General features: G+C 35.5%; 1 long non-coding RNA gene across 1 annotated transcript in view; it reads left to right on the plus strand.

Annotated features, from left to right (window-relative positions):
* LOC104998507 overlaps window positions 1-18971 on the plus strand; it is a 52206-nt gene extending 33235 nt beyond the window's left edge. The window contains exon 3 of the long non-coding RNA XR_826477.1: window positions 18292-18971. This is a non-coding gene — a long non-coding RNA (uncharacterized LOC104998507). The remainder of the gene's footprint in view (window positions 1-18291) is intronic.
* Window positions 18972-19305: the final 334 nt, after the last annotated feature.

The following is a 19305-nucleotide window of genomic DNA, read 5'->3' on the forward strand; positions in this document are numbered from 1 at the left end:
CCACTTTCACCATTACTATTCAACATAGTTTTGGAAGTTTTGGCCACAGCAATCAGAGCAGAAAAAGAAATAAAAGGAATCCAAATTGGAAAAGAAGAAGTAAAACTCTCACTATTTGCAGATGACATGATCCTCTACATAGAAAACCCCAAAGACTCCACTGTGTGTGTTTACATATAAATTTTTTTGTTTATTTGTTATAGTTCTGTGAAAAAATATCCTGGATATTTTGATAGGGATTGCATTAAATCTGTAGGTTGCTTTGGGTAGTATGAGCCATTTTAATAATAATGATTCTTTTAGTCAAGTGTACAGGCTACCTTTTCATTTCTTTGACTCATCTCATTCCCTTTATCAATGTCTTATAGTTTTCAGTGCATAGGTCTTTCACCTTCTTGGTTAAGTTTATTTCTAAGTAATTTTTGATGAAATTTTAAATGAGATTGTGTGTTTACTTTCTCTGATATGTTGTATTTCTTTACACAAAAAGTGAAATATTTCTGTATATTTAATTTTGTATGCTACAACATTGGGCTCATAGATTGAACTTGGAACTATTCCCTCCTCTTCAAAGTTTTGGAATAATCTGAGAAAGCTAGGTATAATTTTGTATATGTTTGGTAGAATTTCCCAGTGAAGTCCAGTGTCTTTCTTGATAGTCCAGTGTTTTGAGGAAACTGGCATGGATTTTTTTTTTTTTTAAGAGGACAAAATAGATGAAGTTGTGGTTAAAAGGAATGTATGTGTACCAAGGCCTTTGTAATTTTATAATAAGTTTGTATAATATACTGCATGAAAAGTACCTTGTAGCATTTCTTCTCAATACTATAATTTCCTTAGAAATTAGTTTGAAAGCCATAAAAAGGGCCTGTAATAGAGGAACTATTAGAGGTGTCATTTGTAATTAAGACACTAGTAACATATGTACTTCTACAAGTTGCCAGGTGTTGATGTTATACATTATAGACTGTAATTTTTAGATGTTTTGGAAAAGAACATAAATGTTTTCAAAAAGTTTAATGAAATGAACAGTTGCCAGAAAAGTCAAACCGCTTAAAGCCTTATTGTGCTAATACTAAAAATGAGGTTATTTTTTTTTTTTTTTTAGGAAATTAGTATTATCACACTGAAAGTATGGGTTGTCCAAGACTATTGGTTTAATTTAAAAAAATTTTTAAGGTGTTCTGCATATTTCGAATAAAGTCTTGATGTAGTTCAGGAGCTGGAAACATTGTAACAAACAATGTTCTGGCCTTTAAATTAGTTGCTAGGAAACTGTAAGACCAAAGTCAACTTTAACAGCACTGCTGCTGCTCTGCTTTACTGCAACATGTTAATAGAACAGAGTCATTTGCTTCCTGCCTTTGAAGACCTCTGTCCAGAAGGGTCTTTTGCTAAGTCACTGAGATTCATTCCCAAGGGTCAGATGCTGAACACTCAGACTGATGGCATGGACCATGTGATAAACATGGAGGCAGTATGTGTAGTCGAGATCGTGAATGCAAGGGCTTTTTCTGTCAGCTGCCATGATTGACAGTGCTACTTGTTTAAGTTGTTCTTTCCCAGAAGGCTCCTTGAGAATTACTTTGTGGTCCTTACTGACACCTTTAAACTTTCAATAACCATTATTCTTACACTTATTTTTTAATCCTGTCACAACATTTTCCATCAGAATTATATTGATTTTTGTGAAAAATATAATAATCCTCATAATGACCGGATTTCTTCTATTTCTACCAGAAAAAAAAGCTATTAAAATGCTTGCACATCTTCCTCAAACTGGTAGTATGCATTTAAAATACTTTCGTAATAATAAATACCACATGGACATATGTAGCCAGAAAAGGGTTTCCGTTTTTATGACACTTGCTTCTCAAAAACAGACATATTCTTTAAAGGAAAAAAAAATTGCCAGCTCTGAATTGATTGACATTTGTTTACTTAACTCTCTCCTTTTGAAAGCCTGCACACCTATTTCAACCTTGAACAGTTTCCAACTGTGGTATACTGGAACATTTTTTCATTTATTAAGTTCAGTGTTGCCAACCCAAACAAAGTATAATCAGCGATGATCCGAGCAGACCAAGCTGTCTAGCACCATACAATGTATCTGCATACTAATTTCCAAATTCCCTCACATTTCCAGAGAACTAATGGGATCATTTTCATTCTGTTACAGCAACTCAACAGTTACTGAATCACCATCTGTGTTTTCGTTAACCTGAATCAGATATGAATTCTGTTATTGCAAGGTAGAGCAGCTTGTTTAATGATTCTTAATCTTTTCTTTAATTAAATCATGCAGCCAACCTGAAAAATCTATCTTAATGCAAATTAGGAGCTTTTTTGGCATTCGCTTACAGTAATGCACTAATAAGGTTAATTTATGAAGGTTCTCTTCCAGTCTGTACAGATGATATTTGTTCACTGCATATTTTTAGCATATTGTCCCTTTTTGTAATATTTTAAGTAATAAAAACATAGCTATTTTTCACTTACACAAATGAGAGATACTGTAAGCAGCACTCTGTTAACCAAAACTAAGTACAAAAAATATAAAGAATTCTAGATAAGAAGAGAATTCATTTTGTTGAGTTTCAAATGCCAATTCTCTGGAAATAACTGCCTCTCTCTAATCATTTTCTAATCATTTTCTTTTTTCTTAGATATATGAAAAGGCAGAGAACTGAATAATTAGAGGAGTACTTACCTTGAACATGTTTTTCCTTTTGGACATTAGTTAGTTATATAAAAAGTAAATAAAATAGTATAAAATTATCCTATCAAAACTTTGCAGTTACATACTTATTACAAGTTATATTTTTAAAATTTAAAAATACCTCATCTACATGATATTTTCAATTAGGTATTATAATAAATATTTCTTGTAATGCTAAATTCAGTATAAATACACAATCATGGAGCTGGATTAGATTATAAGAAATAGTTCAGGATAAAACAAATAGCAGCTTGTAAGAACAGTGGGATTAAAAGTTAATGAATGAAAGAATACTACTAACTTTACTATTCTAATATTTACAAATGGGGCTTTTCTTTATGATAGAGTTAGCCACTGTATGAATTAGTCTTCTCTTAATCTAGATTTAGCATTTGAATAACACCAAAGATGGTTAATTAAAGAAAGAAAGAAAGAAATTGAAGCCCCTCAGTCATGTCTGACTCTTTGTGATCCCATGGACTGTTGCCTACCAGGCTCCTCTGTCCATGGGATATTCTAGGCAAGACTACTGGAATGGGTTGCCATTTCCTTCTCCAGGGCATCTTCCTAACCCAGAATGAACCTGGATCTCATTCATTGTAGGCAGATGCTTTACCGTCTGAGGCACCAGGGAAGATTAATTAAGGCAGAATACAAATAATCTGCCTAAATTTGTTATGATAAGCATACGAATTTGAGAGCAACATATATGCTAAGCATATTACACACATATACATGTAGTGATGTGAATATAAACAGGACATAGTTGTCCTTAAAACCTTTAATTTATTGGAAGGATTACTAACTTTGCACTCACAAGGTTTTCGAATGTGACTTCAAGTAGGTGGCAGTATTTTCTGAAGTAGTTATCTTCCTTGCCTGCCTACGTGTATGCTAAGTCACTTCAGTCATGTCTGACTCTTTGCAACCCTGTGGACTGTAGCCCACCAGATGAGATTCTCCAGGCAAGAATAATAGAGTGGTTTGCCATTCCTCCCTCCAGGGGATCTTCCTGAACCAAGGATCAAACCCACATCTCTTCCATCTCCTGCACTGGCAGGCAAGGTTTGGCTAACTGGCATGATTGTATACTAGTTAGATTGTATACTAGTTATTCACTAAGAATGAACTAATCTTTTAAGAGATTACTAATAACTTCTACCCCATGTTACATTTCAAAATATCCTACAGTAGAATGCATTTAACCTATGAAATAAACTGTATAACTTGTTTTTTGTTTTGACCTCACCTCTCTCCATGATATATAGACTCAATTCCTAAATAGTTGTGTGATGAAATATATTTTAATAGCACAACTTGTTTCTTTAGAAAATAATTGGGTATAGGTTATATCCAAAAGGAGATTTCCTTATCTCTTATTTAGGTGGAAAATTAAATAATTTTTAAAATATCTTTTAGGTGATTTCATTATGGAATTCTGTAATACGAGTATGTCATTCATCCCCCAAAGCACTGGAATAAGGTGTAAGTAAAAGAGGAGTGCAGTGGCCTTAAACAAAGTAATAAATTGTAATGCAAATCTTGACCTGTGGGTTTATATCTACTAGACTTTGAAAAGATAAAAACAAACTGATTAATGAGGTTACAAATATATTATTGCCTTTAACTTCCAAACTCCAGTATGGCTGTTGACTATATTATACCTCTAGGTTAAATTCATTTCAGAGGGAACTGGGCCCAACAGAAAGCATCAGTCATTTAGAGAATAATGACATAGCTTAATTATAATTAGAAGCAAAGCAAGACACTGGTGTTCAATTGCCACTAACAAGCAGGATAAGGTATTTCAAATACTTTGGGTCAGAGATTAGAAGATATATTAAAGATGTTCTTGATACGAGTGAGATCCTCTTATTTGAAACCAGATGACACAGAAATAGTTTTATCTAGGAAATTTGTAAGTTACATTGCCTTTTTATTTCTTTGAGGCAGAATCTATAAAATGCTGAATTATTACCTTACAGTAAAGCTGCTATTTTAAGAATTTTAAACTAATATTGACTGCTGTCAGATCAGTTTCTAGATTTATTGACTTCAGAAGTAAATATAAACTGAGGTGAAGGTGAGGTCAGATCAATATTTATCTTGTGAATCAATAGATTCTGATATTACCAAAACTGAAGCTCAATAAATGTATGAGGTTGATAGAGAAAAAACTTATCAAAAAGTTTAGTTTTGAAATTTCCTTAGCAAAATTGACTTGCCAGTTTTAAATATGAGATTTTATCATGCCATCAGGGTATACAGAAGAAAATAATTCTGCATAGTAGTCCTGAGAACTTAAACTATATAATAGACATTGGCAACGTTCCTGTGTAGAGTCTTCTCTTGTGTTGCTGGAAGAGGGTGTTTGCTATAACCAGTGTGATCTCTTGGCAAAACTCTGTTAGCCTTTTCCCTGCTTCATTTTGTACTCCAAGGCCAAATGTGCCTGTTACTCCAGGTATCTCTTGACTTCCTACTTTTGCATTCCAGTCCCCTATAATGAAATCTTTTTTGGGTGTTAATTCTAGGTCTTGTAGGTCTTCATAGAACCACTCAGTTTCAGCTTCTTCAGTATTACTGGTTGGGGCATAGACTTGTATTACTGTGATATTGAATGCGGTGACTTGGAAACAAAAAGAGATCATTCTGTCATTTTTGAGATTGCACCCAAGTACTGCATTAGGTTGCTTAAAACCCAACATTTGGAAAACTAACGTCATGGTATCAGGTCCCATCACTTCATGGCAAATAAATGGGGAAACAATGGACAGACCTTATTTGGGGGGGGGGGGCTCCAAAATCACTGCAGATGGTGACTGCAGCCATGAAATTAAAAGACACTTGCTCCTTGGAAGGAAAGCTATGACCAACATGGACAGCATATTTAAAAGCAGGGACATTACTTTGCTAAAAAAGGTCCATCCAGTCAAAGCTATGGTTTTTTCCAGTAGTCATGTATGAATGTGGGAGTTGGACTATAAAGAAAGCTGAGCACTGAAGAATTGATGCTTTTGAACTGTGATGTTTGAGAAAATTCTTAAGAGTCCCTTGGACTGCAGGGAGATCCAACCAGTCAACCCTAAAGGAAATCAGTCCTGAACATTGGAAAGACTGATGCTGAAGCTGAAACTCTAATACTTTGGCCACCTGATGTGAAGAACTGACTCATTGGAAAAGACCCTGATACTGGGAAAGATTGAAGGCAGCAGAAGTGGATGGCAGAGGATGAGATGGTTGGATCGCATCACTGACTCAAAGGACATGAGTTTGAGCAAGCTCTGGGAGTTGGTGATGGACAGGGAAGCTTGGCGTGCTGCAGTCCATGGGGTCTCAAAGAGTCGGATACGACTGAGCGACTGAACTGATAGATTGATACAGAATGTTTCTGTCTCCATGAGACATGTTTTTTCAATCATATGTTATCAAAGTTCTTTCCTCATTTTACCTCTTATTTACCTGCCTCAGAAAGAAAAAAATTGCAAAATGTTTGCTGAAGAGAAATTTTGTTCAACTTTTGATGCAACGTCATTTGAAATGTGGTTCCTGAGTTGAACTATAATTTCTTGTTTACTTGTATATTCATCTTTATAGCTCCTGTGTGCTCCAAGGTACTAATATGTCCTAGTCCACTCAGGCTGCTATAACAAAATATCATAGACTGGGTAGCTCATAAAGAATAGAAACTTATTTTTCATGGTTCTGTAGGCTAGAAGTCTGAGGTCAGGGTGCCAGTATAGTTGAGTGAGGGCCCTTTTCTAGGTTGTAGACTTTTCATTGTGTCCTCACAGGATGGAAGTGGGCAAGGGAGCTCTGTTTTCTCTTTTATAAGGACATCAATCTCATGACCTAATCACCCCCAAAGCTTTTTAATGACTAATATCATTGTATTGGGCATTAGGATTTCAACATATGAATTTAGGGGAAAAATAAACATTCAGATTGTAGCACTTGCATACTGTAACACAAAATTTTAATTTTTTATTTTTATACAACTTTAAAGGTTACTTTCCAGCTAATTATTACAAAATACTGGCTCTGTTCCCTGTGTTGTACAATACACTGAGCCTTATACCCAAGAGTTTTGTATCTCCCCTTTCCCATCCTTATATTACCCTGCCACTAGTAACTACTAGTTTGTTCTTATATCTGTGCATCTGCTTTTTTGTTATATCCAGTAGTTATATTTTTTAGGTTCCACATATGACTTGTACCATACAGTTTTTTCTAACAAATTTCACTTAGCTGAATGCCCTCCATCCAAATCTATCCATGCTGCTACAAATAGCAATATTCAGTTCTTTTATGACTGAGTAGTATTCCACTGTGTGTGTGTGTGTATCTCACACTTTTATTCGTTCATCTGTTGATGGATGCTTAGGTTGTTTTCACATCTTGGCAACTGTAAGTAATGCTTCTATGACCACTGGAATGCATGTGTCTTTTCAAATTCATATTGTTTATTATTTTTTCAAATATATACTCAGGAGTGGAATTTCTAGGTCTTCTGGTACACAGAGCCCTGGTGGCTCACATGGTAAAGAATCTGCCTACCTATGCAGGAGACTCAGCTTCGATCTCTGGGATGGAAAGATCCCTTGGAGAAGGCAATGGCAAACCACTCCATATTCTTGCCTGGAGAATTCCACGGACAGAAGAGCCTGGCAGGCTATAGTCCATGGAGTTGCAAAGAGTCTGACATGACTGAGCAACTGAACATACATGCATCTTAGTTCTATCTATATTTTTTGAGAAAATCCTATCCTGTTTTTTCCACAGTGACTGCACTGATTTACACTTCTACCAGCAGTGTACAAAGGTTCTCTTTTTTCCAAATAATTGTCAACATTTGTTATTTGTGTTCTTTTTTATGATAGTCATTCTGACAGGTGCGAGTTGATATCTACTGTGGTTTTCATTTGCAGTTCCCTGATGATTAGTGATGAGCATCTTTTCATGTCCCTGAAAGCATGAGCATCTTTTTATCTTCATTTCCACTTTAGAAAAAAATGTCTGTTCAATTCTATTTTCAACTGAATTGTTTATTTTTGATATAAAGTTATATAAGCTGTTTATGTATTTTGAATATTAATACCTTATTTGCATCATTTGGAATTATTTTCTCTCATTTGCTCTGTTGTAGTTTTCATTTTCTCAGTGGTTTCCTTTTCTATAAAAAGCTTTTACAGTTTTTCATTATTTTAATATTTTAATTTTATTGGAGTATACTTGATTCACAGTATTGTTAGCTTCAGGTGTACAGCAGAGTAATTCAGTTATATATGTACATATAGTCAATATTTTATAGATAATTTTTTCATATAGGGTATCTCAGCATATAGTTCCCTGTGCTATACAGTAGGTCCTTGCTGGTTATCTGTCTTACAAATAGTAGTGTGTGTGTGTGTGTGTGTGTGTGTGTGTTCATCTGAAGCTCCCGATTTATTCCTCCCCTGCCACATTTCCACTTTAACTGGGAATTTGGTGACTTTAAGTTTGCTTTCAATATCTCTAAGTCTGTTTATGTTTTGTACATAAGTTCATCTGTGTCTTTTTTTAAAGTTTAGATTCCACGCATAAGTGATATTTGTCTTCCTGTCTGACTTCAGTTAGTATGGTAATATCTTGGTCTATCCATATTGCTACAAATGGGATTATTTCATTTTTATGACTGAATAATATTCCGTTATATGTGTGTATATATACATAATGTAAATCACCGGGCTTCCCAGGTGGTGCAGCGCTAAAGAATCCATCTGCCAGTGCAGGAGACACAAGAGACATGGGTTTGATCCTTGGGTCAGGAAGATCCTCCGGAGGAGGAAATGGCAACCTACTCCAGTATTCTTGCCTGGAAAATTCCATGGACAAAGCAACCTGGCAGGCTACAGTCCATGGAGTCACAAAGAATTGGACATGACTGAGCAACTGAGCGCTCACACACACACACAAATATTAATATACCACATCTTCTTTATCCATTCCTCTGTTGATATTTAGGTTATGTCTATGTCTTGTCTGTTTTGATGCAATAAACACCGGGGTGTGTGTATCTTTTCAGATTATGGTTTTCTCCAGATATATGACCAAGAGTGAGACTACTGAATCATAGGAATAGCTCTGAATGTAGTTTAAGCAAGCTTCATCCTGTTCTCCATAATGGCTGTACCAATTCACATTCTTCCCAACAGTGTGTGTGTGTGTGGGTGGGGGGGTTCCCTTTTCTTCACACCCCTTCCAGCCATTTATTGTTGGTAGACTTTTGGTGAAGGCCATTCTAACTGGTGAGAGGTGATACCTCATTGTAGTTTTGATTTGTATTTCTGATAATTAGTGATGTTGAGCATCATCTCATGTGCCTCTTGGCCATCTGGATTTCTTCTATGGAGAAATGTCAATTTAACTATTCTGCCCATTTTGTGATTAGGTTATTTGATTTTTGGATATTGAGTTACATTAATTGTTTATTCTGGAGATTAATCCCTTCTCAGCCCCTTAATTTTCAGATATTTATTCCCATTCTGTTGGTTTCTTTTTCATTTTGTTTGTGGTTTTCTTTGCTACACAGAAGCTTTAAATTTAATTATGTCCCATCTGTTTTTTGTTTGTTTGTTTATTTTGTTTTCATTTTGATTATTCTAGAAGGTAGATCTAAAAAGATGTTGCTGCAATTTATGTTAACGAGTGTTCTTGTGTTTTCCTCTAAGAGTCTTACAGTGTCCTGGCTTGCATTTAATTCTTTGATCCTTTTTGAGTTTATTCTTATGTACAATGTTAGAGAATGTTGTTTTTTGTTTTTTTTTTAACATGTTACTGTTCAGTTTTCCCAGCACTACTTACTGAAGATACTTTTATCCATTATATATTCTTGCAACTTTTGTTGTAGACTATAACCAGAAACATGAGTTTATTTGGGGGCATTCTGTCCTGTTCCATTGATCTATATTCCTTTTTTTGTGCCAGTACCATACTTTTATGATTACCATAGCTTTGAAGTGTAGTCTGAAGTCAGAGAGGCTGATTCCTCCTGCTCAGTTTTTCTTTCTCAGGACTGTTTTGGCTCTTTGGGGTCTTTTGTGTTTCCATGTAAATTAAAAAATGTTTTGTTCTACTTCTGTGAAAATGCCATTGGTAATTTGCTAGAGACTGCATTGAATCTGTAGATTGCTTTGGATAATGTAGTCATTTTAACAACACTGATTTTTCATATCCTTCCATCTGTGTCATCTTTTGATTTCTTTCATCAACATCTTATAGTTTTCAAAGTACAGGTATTTTGTCTCCTTAGGTAGGTTTATTCCTAGTTATTTTATGCTTTTTAATGTGATGGCAAATGAGATTATTTCCTTACTTTCTCTTTATGATCTTTTGTTGTTGGTGTATAGGTATATAAGTAATTTCTGTGTATTAATTTTGTATTGTGCAATTTTGCTGAATTCATTGGTGAAGTCTAGTAGTGTTCCAGTATCATCTTAAATTTCTATGTATAGTATTGTGTCATCTGTAAATTGACAATTTTACTTCTTTTCCAATTTGGTTTTCTTTCTCTTCTGATTGCCATGGCTAGGATTTCCAAAACTGTGCTGAATACAAGTGGCAAGCATGAACATCCCTGTCTTGTTCCTGATCTTTGAGGGAATGCTTTCAGCTTTTGCCATTGAGAATAATGTTAGCTGTAGGTTTGTCATATATGGCTTTTATTATGTTGAGGTATGATTCCTCTATTTTCATTTTTTGGAAAGCTGTTATCAAAATGAATGTTGAATTTAGCCAAAAGCTATCTCTTCCTCTGTTGAGATAATCATATGATTTTTATTCTTCACTTTGTTAATGTGGCATATCGCACTGATTTGTGGCTTTTGCAGAATCCTTGCATCCCCGGGGTTGATCCCACTTGATTATGGTGTATGATCTTTTTAATATATTGTTGGATTTGGTTTACTAGTATCTTGTTGAAGATATTTGCATCTATGTTTACCTATGATATTGACCTGCAATTTTAACTTTAATTAGGTCCCATTTGTTTATTTTTCATTTACTTTAGGAGACAGATCCAAAAAATATTGCTACAATTTATGGTAAAGACTGTTCTGTTTTCCTCTAGCTTTGTAATATCTTCACTGCTGTTTAATTAGCAAATCTATTGTTTCCTCATAATTCCTGATTTCAGATTCTTGAGTCTTTTCAATCCCTAATGTAAGTTCCAGCTAATAATAAGTCCAATGTCTATTGAAGGCCACATATAGGTAGGAAAATATAAGCGAAAAATTCACAGAACTTATGATCTGTGCCCTTCACACTTTTTGTTCATCAAATATGGAATGGCAGAGCATCCTAGACACTGAAAAATATTTAGAAAGCATTCTGTAGTTAATTAGGGATTGTTAAATTGCAAAACACGTGCATGAGGCCCAGAGATATGAAGTGTGGTCACATCATGGAAGACTGTTGAGGTCCTAAATAAAATGAACAAAGAAAAACCAAGAGAACAGAGAAGAGAAGAGATGAATCTTTGTCAGAACATTTTATGAAATGAATATTTTGATTTAGAAAGTTATCAAGAAAAATACTTGCAGACAAATTTACAAAATCTTACATACAAATTCTAAGCTGGAATATGACCTTCGTTATTACAGATTGTCACATTTTTCCCAGTCAATAGAAAATTTGTCCTTGTCTCAAACTCTGTATCCTAATGACTAAGCTCTTCTCTTTAGTCATACTTCTTTCAGCTTTTGGAGAACAGAGAATATGATTTATGTATTCATTATACCACCTTCAGTGCCAAGGAAAATACTTTGTACATAGTAGGTCCTTCTTCAACAATGCTATTGGTCAAATAAAGCTTCAGTGAAAATGTCCATTTCTGTGGTACATCAGTACTGTCTTCGACTAGAATCGATTGTTAATGTATTCCCTAAAAAGTTTCATACCTAGATGTCTATGAAAAAAGATACTTCTGCATTTCTTAATTAAACTTGTTTTATTTTTACTCTTTCTTTTGTGTTCCTAAGGCATTTTGGATATGACTCGAATATAACATACATCACAGTTTAAAGAAATATTTATCTGTCTACTTGCTATACTAGATTATGTTTTTCTGAAGAGAATGGACTGTATCTTCTTTTCTTGGCATCTATGGAAGAAAATGTTAGATCTCTATCGGTGACTCAATCTTTGTTGAAATAGAATCCTTAAATATAGAAAATTGTGATAAATGAGTTATTATAATGAAACAAATTCTACCAAATGAGGAGGGAAAACTTTTAGGACTGCTTCTTTTTGCTGTGAAGACACCTCCTTAATTTGTGAAAAGTAGGAGGAAGATAGAAGACTGTAAATTCTTTGGTTTTTAACATGTCCTCTAATTTTGGCAGATTTTATCAGGTCTTTTGCACATAGCTGATTTACTTTCAAGTACGAAAACAAATTCTCATAGGTTTACAGGCTAAGTGAAAAAAACTTTATATTTTAGTGTGAATGCTAGTAACTTTGAAGTACATGCTTATGTGAATAATCCAAACATAAACTAACAGGAATTACATTTTTTTTAAAGAATGCAGCAAAGAAAAGACTGGTAAGTGTTAGCAGGTAGAGAGGGGGGACCAAGAAGAAGACAACCATTTCAAGGTATAGAAGTTCATTGTTAACTTGACAGACAGTTCTAATTGACAACATCAAAATGCTTCTTTGAAACTTAGGAGCTATGCTTTACTCAGATGCGAGGATTATGTGTTTTTCAAAGTGTGGTCTGTGTGTAGGGTGACCATATTATCATCCAAACCTAACACTGTCAAGAGTCAAAGGGGGCATTCTTAATATGCTGATCACTAACATTAAGAACGGGCCTCCCTGGTGGCTCAGATGGTAAAGAATCTGCCTGCAATGCAAGAGACCTGGGTTCCATCCCCAGGTTGGCAAGATTTCCTGCAGGAGGGCATGGCAACCCACTCCAATATTCTTGCTTGGAGAATCCCCACGGACAAAGGAGCCTGTCCTGGTGGGCTACAGTCCATGGGGTAGCAAAAAGTCAGACACAACTGAACAACTAAGCACAGCACAGCATTAAGAAGAATGCTGGGGAATCTAGTTCAGTTGGGGTAGATCATCACCCTGAATAGACCACTTGTAATGGTATTATCTAGGGTATTTTAAAATGTGAATTTCAAGCTCTAGTCTAATCTCACTGCATAAGACAGAATCCCTAAATCTGGACTGGGATTCCACTTTCTAATAAGTACCCTAGATGGTACAAATGTACATTTTTATGTTGTGGAAGCTGGACTTGAAATGATTAGTTAAAAAGGTGAAATTCTACAACCTACCCCTTCATGCTGAGTTCACACTTGCTAGAGACAATTTTACTCCTAACAACACCTAATATGTCAGACTCATGGTTCAGTAAGATTCGAAAGATTTATGATATAAAATTTTATAATAGGGACATGTATTGACCTACGGATCCCCTATTTTATAATTATGGTCCATAAAATCAGGCTAAGATGAAGCCTAGCCTTCATACAAATTTAGATGCTTTTGCTATATACCACCAATGCCTCCTGGTGACAGCCCCTTCTCCCACAAAGAATATCACTCCCAATCCCTAGGATCCCCAAAACAGTAACTATACAATAGAAAGAGACAAAGTTTCTGCCCTTAAAAAATAAGGATAAAAACAGAATCTTGAAAGCAAGTATTTTAAAATCACAACTTTTAACTGAAAATACTTCAAGATCACATTAACTTAACATACATTCCAATAGATTCAACTAAAATATCTTTCTCAGAAAATATATATTCTCAGAAAAAGTTTTTCAAAGTCTGTCATTTGCACATATCACTCACTACAGTGATTTCTATCCTGTAAAAGGCAGAGCACAACATCAACCAGAACCCAAGAAGAAATAAATTTATATTCAACTTTTCCAAAGCATGACTCTTATTGTGCTTTTTTCTAAAGAATGCTTATCTGCCAAGAAATAAGCAAGGGCAGGAACAACCAACTATAACAAGAGGAAGGTTGTTATTTTACCATCACTTGTGATATATGCCGATTTGTATATTTAAAATGAAAACATTAAAATTACAGCTTAAATGTTTAAGTATGATTTGACCTAAAATAAAGGAAATAAATTTACCAGTTGTAGTTTCTCAATGCTGAATAGACTGTCTCATCTAGAACAAAAAAGGAACCATTTGTTTGATATCATTTTTGATGAATTATTAATTTTATCACAGCTAAGATGACAGCTAATATTAGAACATTGAATTATTAATTTTCAAATATGCAATAAAAAAGCAGAATAAACATAAACTGAGAAGTGTTTTACGTATGGGTTACATTGCTTACATATTCTATTTAAGAAAAATACCAAAGGAAACAGAAGGAATTAAAAATCTTGTCAACACTTCTGATGAATTCGTTTACTCAGTACTTTCTATGCCACTTTAAAATATAAAGCACAAATAACATTGCATACTGATAATAAATGTTATTATTGAACACTAAAGATATACATTATCCATATTGCAAATCATCTTTGTGTAGTTCCAAGCAGGATAGTTAAATTACAAAGTGCTAATAAGAGTGAGAAACATCTGTGGTCTTAAAGAATTCACCTCTAATCTTTCCAGGATTATTTTATGGAGAGATGAAAATTGTTTCTTCAGAATAGCTTCCAGTTGGTTTTTTAGCCATTATGTTTTGTCATGACAATTATTCCTGTTATTTCATAGAATAAAACTCACAGAGCCTCCAGTCTTCCTCAACTGTTTAAAGTGGTGAAGTTTCAGTCCAAAAGTAAGGATAGGCTCTCCCTCCCTCCCCAGCGGCGCGCACCGGGCTCCAGGCGGCGCGTCGAGGGAGCGGCCGGGAGTCGAGGGCCACCAGCGCCGAGAGGTCAGGTCCCTTCGCCTCTACAGAGGCGGGGAGTGTTTAAAAAAAAAAAAAAAGTAAGGCTAGAATCTAAGCAGCTCTGTCACAGTAGGGACCAGTGCTGGGGCCTGTCGAATACCTGTCCAGGAACCTCGCCTGAACTCTTGAACCTTCCAAGCCTTAACACTCGACTTCTGAATAAGAAAGTGTTTTCTTGGTGTCATAAGCACTCCAGCAGTGTATAACAGAATCACTGCTCAGAGCAAAGGGAAAATTATGGAAGATACAGAGGGGAATGCAGACTGATGGATATCTTTAGGACATGATTCCCTGTCAGAAGGAAGAAACCAGTTGTTCATCCCAGAGTTCACAGGATTTAATCTGGATAAAGGGTAATTTTTTTTTATATCCATTAAAACATTTGTTTGAAATTATGCCATTTGTTATTTAGGCACGTGGAACAGGGAGTACAAAAAGAAAGTTTCACAAGAGTAATTTTTTTTTTCTTTTCAGTGAGGTAGGACTCCAGGTAATAAATAATGACTTACAGCTTTTCTAATTTAGATAAAAATGATTTTAGCTAGATATGCTTCTGTGATAATATTCAAATCAATAATTTTAATCACTATTTTTACACTTCACTATTGCTATACATGCCCCTACTGAAGGTTCTATGTAACCTATTAGATTATTTTATCATTTATTCTATCTTGTAATTAAAACATATGTTTATATATTATAATACATATCAAGTGACAAGCTAATCAGATCAGATCAGATCAGTCACTCAGTCGTGTCCGACTCTTTGCGACCCCATGAATCTCAGCACACCAGGCCTTCCTGTCCATCACCAACTCCCGGAGTTACATCTCATCCTCTGTTGTCCCCTTCTCCTCCTGCCCCCAATCCCTCCCAGCATCAGAGTCTTTTCCAATGAGTCAACTCTGCGCATGAGGTGGCCAAAGTACTGGAGTTTCAGCTTTAGCATCATTTCTTCCAAAGAAATCCCAGGGCTGATCTCCTTCAGAATGGACTGGTTGGATCTCCTTGCAGTCCAAGGGACTCTCAAGAGTCTTCTCCAACACCACAGTTGAGAAGCATCAGTTCTTCATGCTCAGCTTTCTTTATAGTCCAACTCTCACATCCATACATGACCACTGGAAAAACCATAGCCCTGACTAGACGGACCTTTGTTGACAAAGTAATGTCTCTGCTTTTGAATATGCTATCTAGGTTGGTCATAACTTTCCTTCCAAGGAGTAAGCGTCTTTTAATTTCATGGCTGCGGTCACCATCTGCAGTGATTTTGGAGCCCAAAAAAATAAAGTCTGACACTGTTTCCATTGTTTCCCCATCTAGTTCCCATGAAGTGATGGGACCAGATGCCATGATCTTCGTTTTCTGAATGTTGAGTTTTAAGCCAATGTTTGAGCCCTTAATGTTGTCAGACAGTCATACTGCTTTCCTCTAGCACTTCCATTCTCTCACATTCCTAAATGACTATTTATGACCTTTGCCTCTTTGCTCCATTTCCAACAACTCATCCCCCATCATCACTCACACAGATAACAGCCTTGCTTTCCTATTTTAGTGTGAAATCTGAGCAATCAGAAAAGTACTTCCTGGGACTCCCACTGCCATATTTATTCACCCATTACCTACTCAGTCTTTCCTCTTCTTTCTATGCTCTTGGCTAAGGCCAAACCAATAGATCTCATACCTTTTTGTATAATGAAGGATCTCACACCAAAAATTCTCTATTTTATATACTTATTATGTTATATATATTCCATTTGGTCTAATGTGTCATTTAAGGCCAGTGTTTCCTCATTGACTTTTCTGACTGGATGATTTGTTTATTGATGTAATTGGTGTATTAAAGTCCCTTACTATTATTGTGATACTGTCAAATTCTCCCTGTATATCTGAGACATGTATATCTGAGATAAGAAGGATACCATAAAATTATCAAGGCATCAATCCAACAAGATATAAAAGTAAATGTAACTATATATTATATATTTTTATAACATTATTATATATATAACATACCAAACATAGAAATCTCTGAATATGTAAAACAAATACTAATGGATATATAGGAAGAAATTGACAGCATCTCTCCTCTTTTTAATCATGAACTTTTTTCTCCACTCTGGATCATTTCTAACAACATACAAACATGCATTTAATTGCCCCACATTTTATCTAAAAAATAAATGCTTCTTTTTATTTTGCCCTCCAACAACTAGTCCATTTCTCTATTTTCCTTTACAGCAAAATTCACCAAAGAGATGTCTATATTCACTTTCTCAAGTGTTTCTGTTTCTCTTTTTTTTTGAACCCACAGCAATCAGGCTTTTACACCCACCTTTCTAACAGAATTGAACAGCAATGACCTTCGAACCTAAATCTGACAGCTAATTTTTAGACTCCATTTTATTGAACCTATCTCTGGCAGTAGACATAATATTTTCCTTGAAAGACTTTCTTCATTTGACTTCCAGAGCATCACATCTACTAGTTTGTTTTTTTTTTCCCCCTAAATCAGTAGTTGCTTTTCTTCTATTTACTATGTTGATTTTTCATCTTCAAGACTTTTTTAACCTCTATTTGTTTCCATCTAAACTTCAGTGACTTTCTGAAGACTTATGGCTTCTAATACTATGCTGCTGCTAAGTCACTTCAGTCATGTCTGACTCTGTGCAACCCCATAGATGGCAGCCCACCAGGCTCCGCCGTCCCTGGGATTCTCCAGGCAAGAACACTGGAGTGGGTTGCCATTTCCTTCTCCTCTAATACTATAAATAGGCTATATATCACCAAATGTTTATGTCCATCCAAGACCTTTCCCATGTATTACAACTCAGTAAATCCAACTGCATAGTAGATAACTGTCCTTAAATATCTAACAAGCAAATCAATTTCAACACATCCAAATACAGTTCTTCATCATCTCCCAGAAGTCTTGTTCTGCACCTTTTTTAATCTCTAAGTATTTAGTTCTTCCTATTGCCTAGGACTGGAGAAGGCAATGGCAACCCACTCCAGTACTCTTGCCTAGAAAATCCCATGGACGGAGGGGCCTGGTGGGCTACAGTGCATGGGGTCGCTAAGAGTCGGACATGACTGAGCGACTTCACTTTCACTTTTCACTTTCATGCATTGGAGAAGGAAATGGCAACCCACTCCAGTGTTCTTGCCTGGAGAATCCCAGGGACGGGGGAGCCTGGTGGGCTGCCGTCTATGAGGTCGCATAGAGTCGGACACGACTGAAGCGACTTAGCAGACTTAGCAGCATTGCCTAGGACAGATATCTTAAAATTGATCTTGATTTCTCCTTTTCTTCTCAGTCCACATTAAATCAGAAAGCATATCTCATTAGCACTATATTTAAAATAGATCCAGGTCACAGTCACCCCTATTCTTAAGATTCTAGTCTCATCCCTATCTGTTCTCACACATATTATCTCAGTAACCTTCAAATTGCTTTTCCTTCCTTTCTGCTTGTTTCCTATGGTAAAAATGGCTATATTTATGTGTATGTTTTACTTGAAAGTAAATGCCCAACCAAGGTCTAAATTTCCCAGTCCATAGCATATAGGTGGAGTCATGTGGATAATTCTAGCCAATACAATGCAAGGTTGTTAATTGTGCAGAACTCATTTTTTTATGTTCTCTTTTCCTTCTCCAGAAACCATGAAGACGTTTGTAGAAGACCACCAGATGACAAGATGGAAAGAATACTGATCCCTGTGTCACTAATTAGAAGAGAGAGATCAAGAAATCTACCCATTCAGAAACATCCACATTGGGTTTTGTTATGATCAATGCATATTTTATTAAGTCCCTGAGATTTTGGGATTCTTTGTTATAACAGTTATACTATCTTAGACATTAGATAGTACATCCTATTCTCCACCAAAGCTGTCAGAATGAGCCTAATAAAACATAGGTCAAATGAAATCACTCTTTATTCACTTACTTTATGCAGTCACACAGGCCTCCTAACTATTCCTGGAATGCACCAAGCACTGCTTCATTGAAAGCCTTTTACTCCCTCTTTCCTATGCCTGGAGTGCTCTGCTGATAATTCTATGTCTATTCCCTTATCTCTTTAGTCAATCTCTTAGTGAAATTTTCCTTGACCTACTTATTTAAAATGGAATCTGACTTTCACTCTGACATCTTATGTTGCCCTTACTCTTAGAATTTTCTCCAGAGGAATTGTTACTATGCCACATACTCAATTCTTTGTTGGGTCTATTTGACTCCTAGTACTTATAAATGTGTCTAGAACATATCAGGAACCCAGAGGTGGAAGGGGGTTTCAGGATGGGGAACACGTGTATACCCATGGCGGATTCATGTTGATGAATCCAATCCAATACAAAACCAATACAATATTGTAAAGTAATTAGCCTCCAATTAAAATAAATTTATAATAAAATAATTTAAAAAAAGAATGAATTGGTTCAACTAACTCATTACATTTTTTATATTTTCAAGCATTCAACATATATTAGTTCAAAACATGTGAGGTTCTCTGGCCTAGATAACCCTAACCCACTCACATATATACATCTTATCTTTTAAACACACTTGTAGTACAGGTATCAATTTAGGTATAATTTCCAAAAGCCAGAACCCCAGTTTCTTTCTGTTGATGCCTCTCTTCCATTACCTATTATGCTCTGCTCATCTGTTT

This window comes from Bison bison, unplaced genomic scaffold, assembly GCF_000754665.1.
Source record: "Bison bison bison isolate TAMUID 2011002044 unplaced genomic scaffold, Bison_UMD1.0 scf7180017864330, whole genome shotgun sequence".
Lineage (NCBI taxonomy): Eukaryota > Metazoa > Chordata > Mammalia > Artiodactyla > Bovidae > Bison > Bison bison.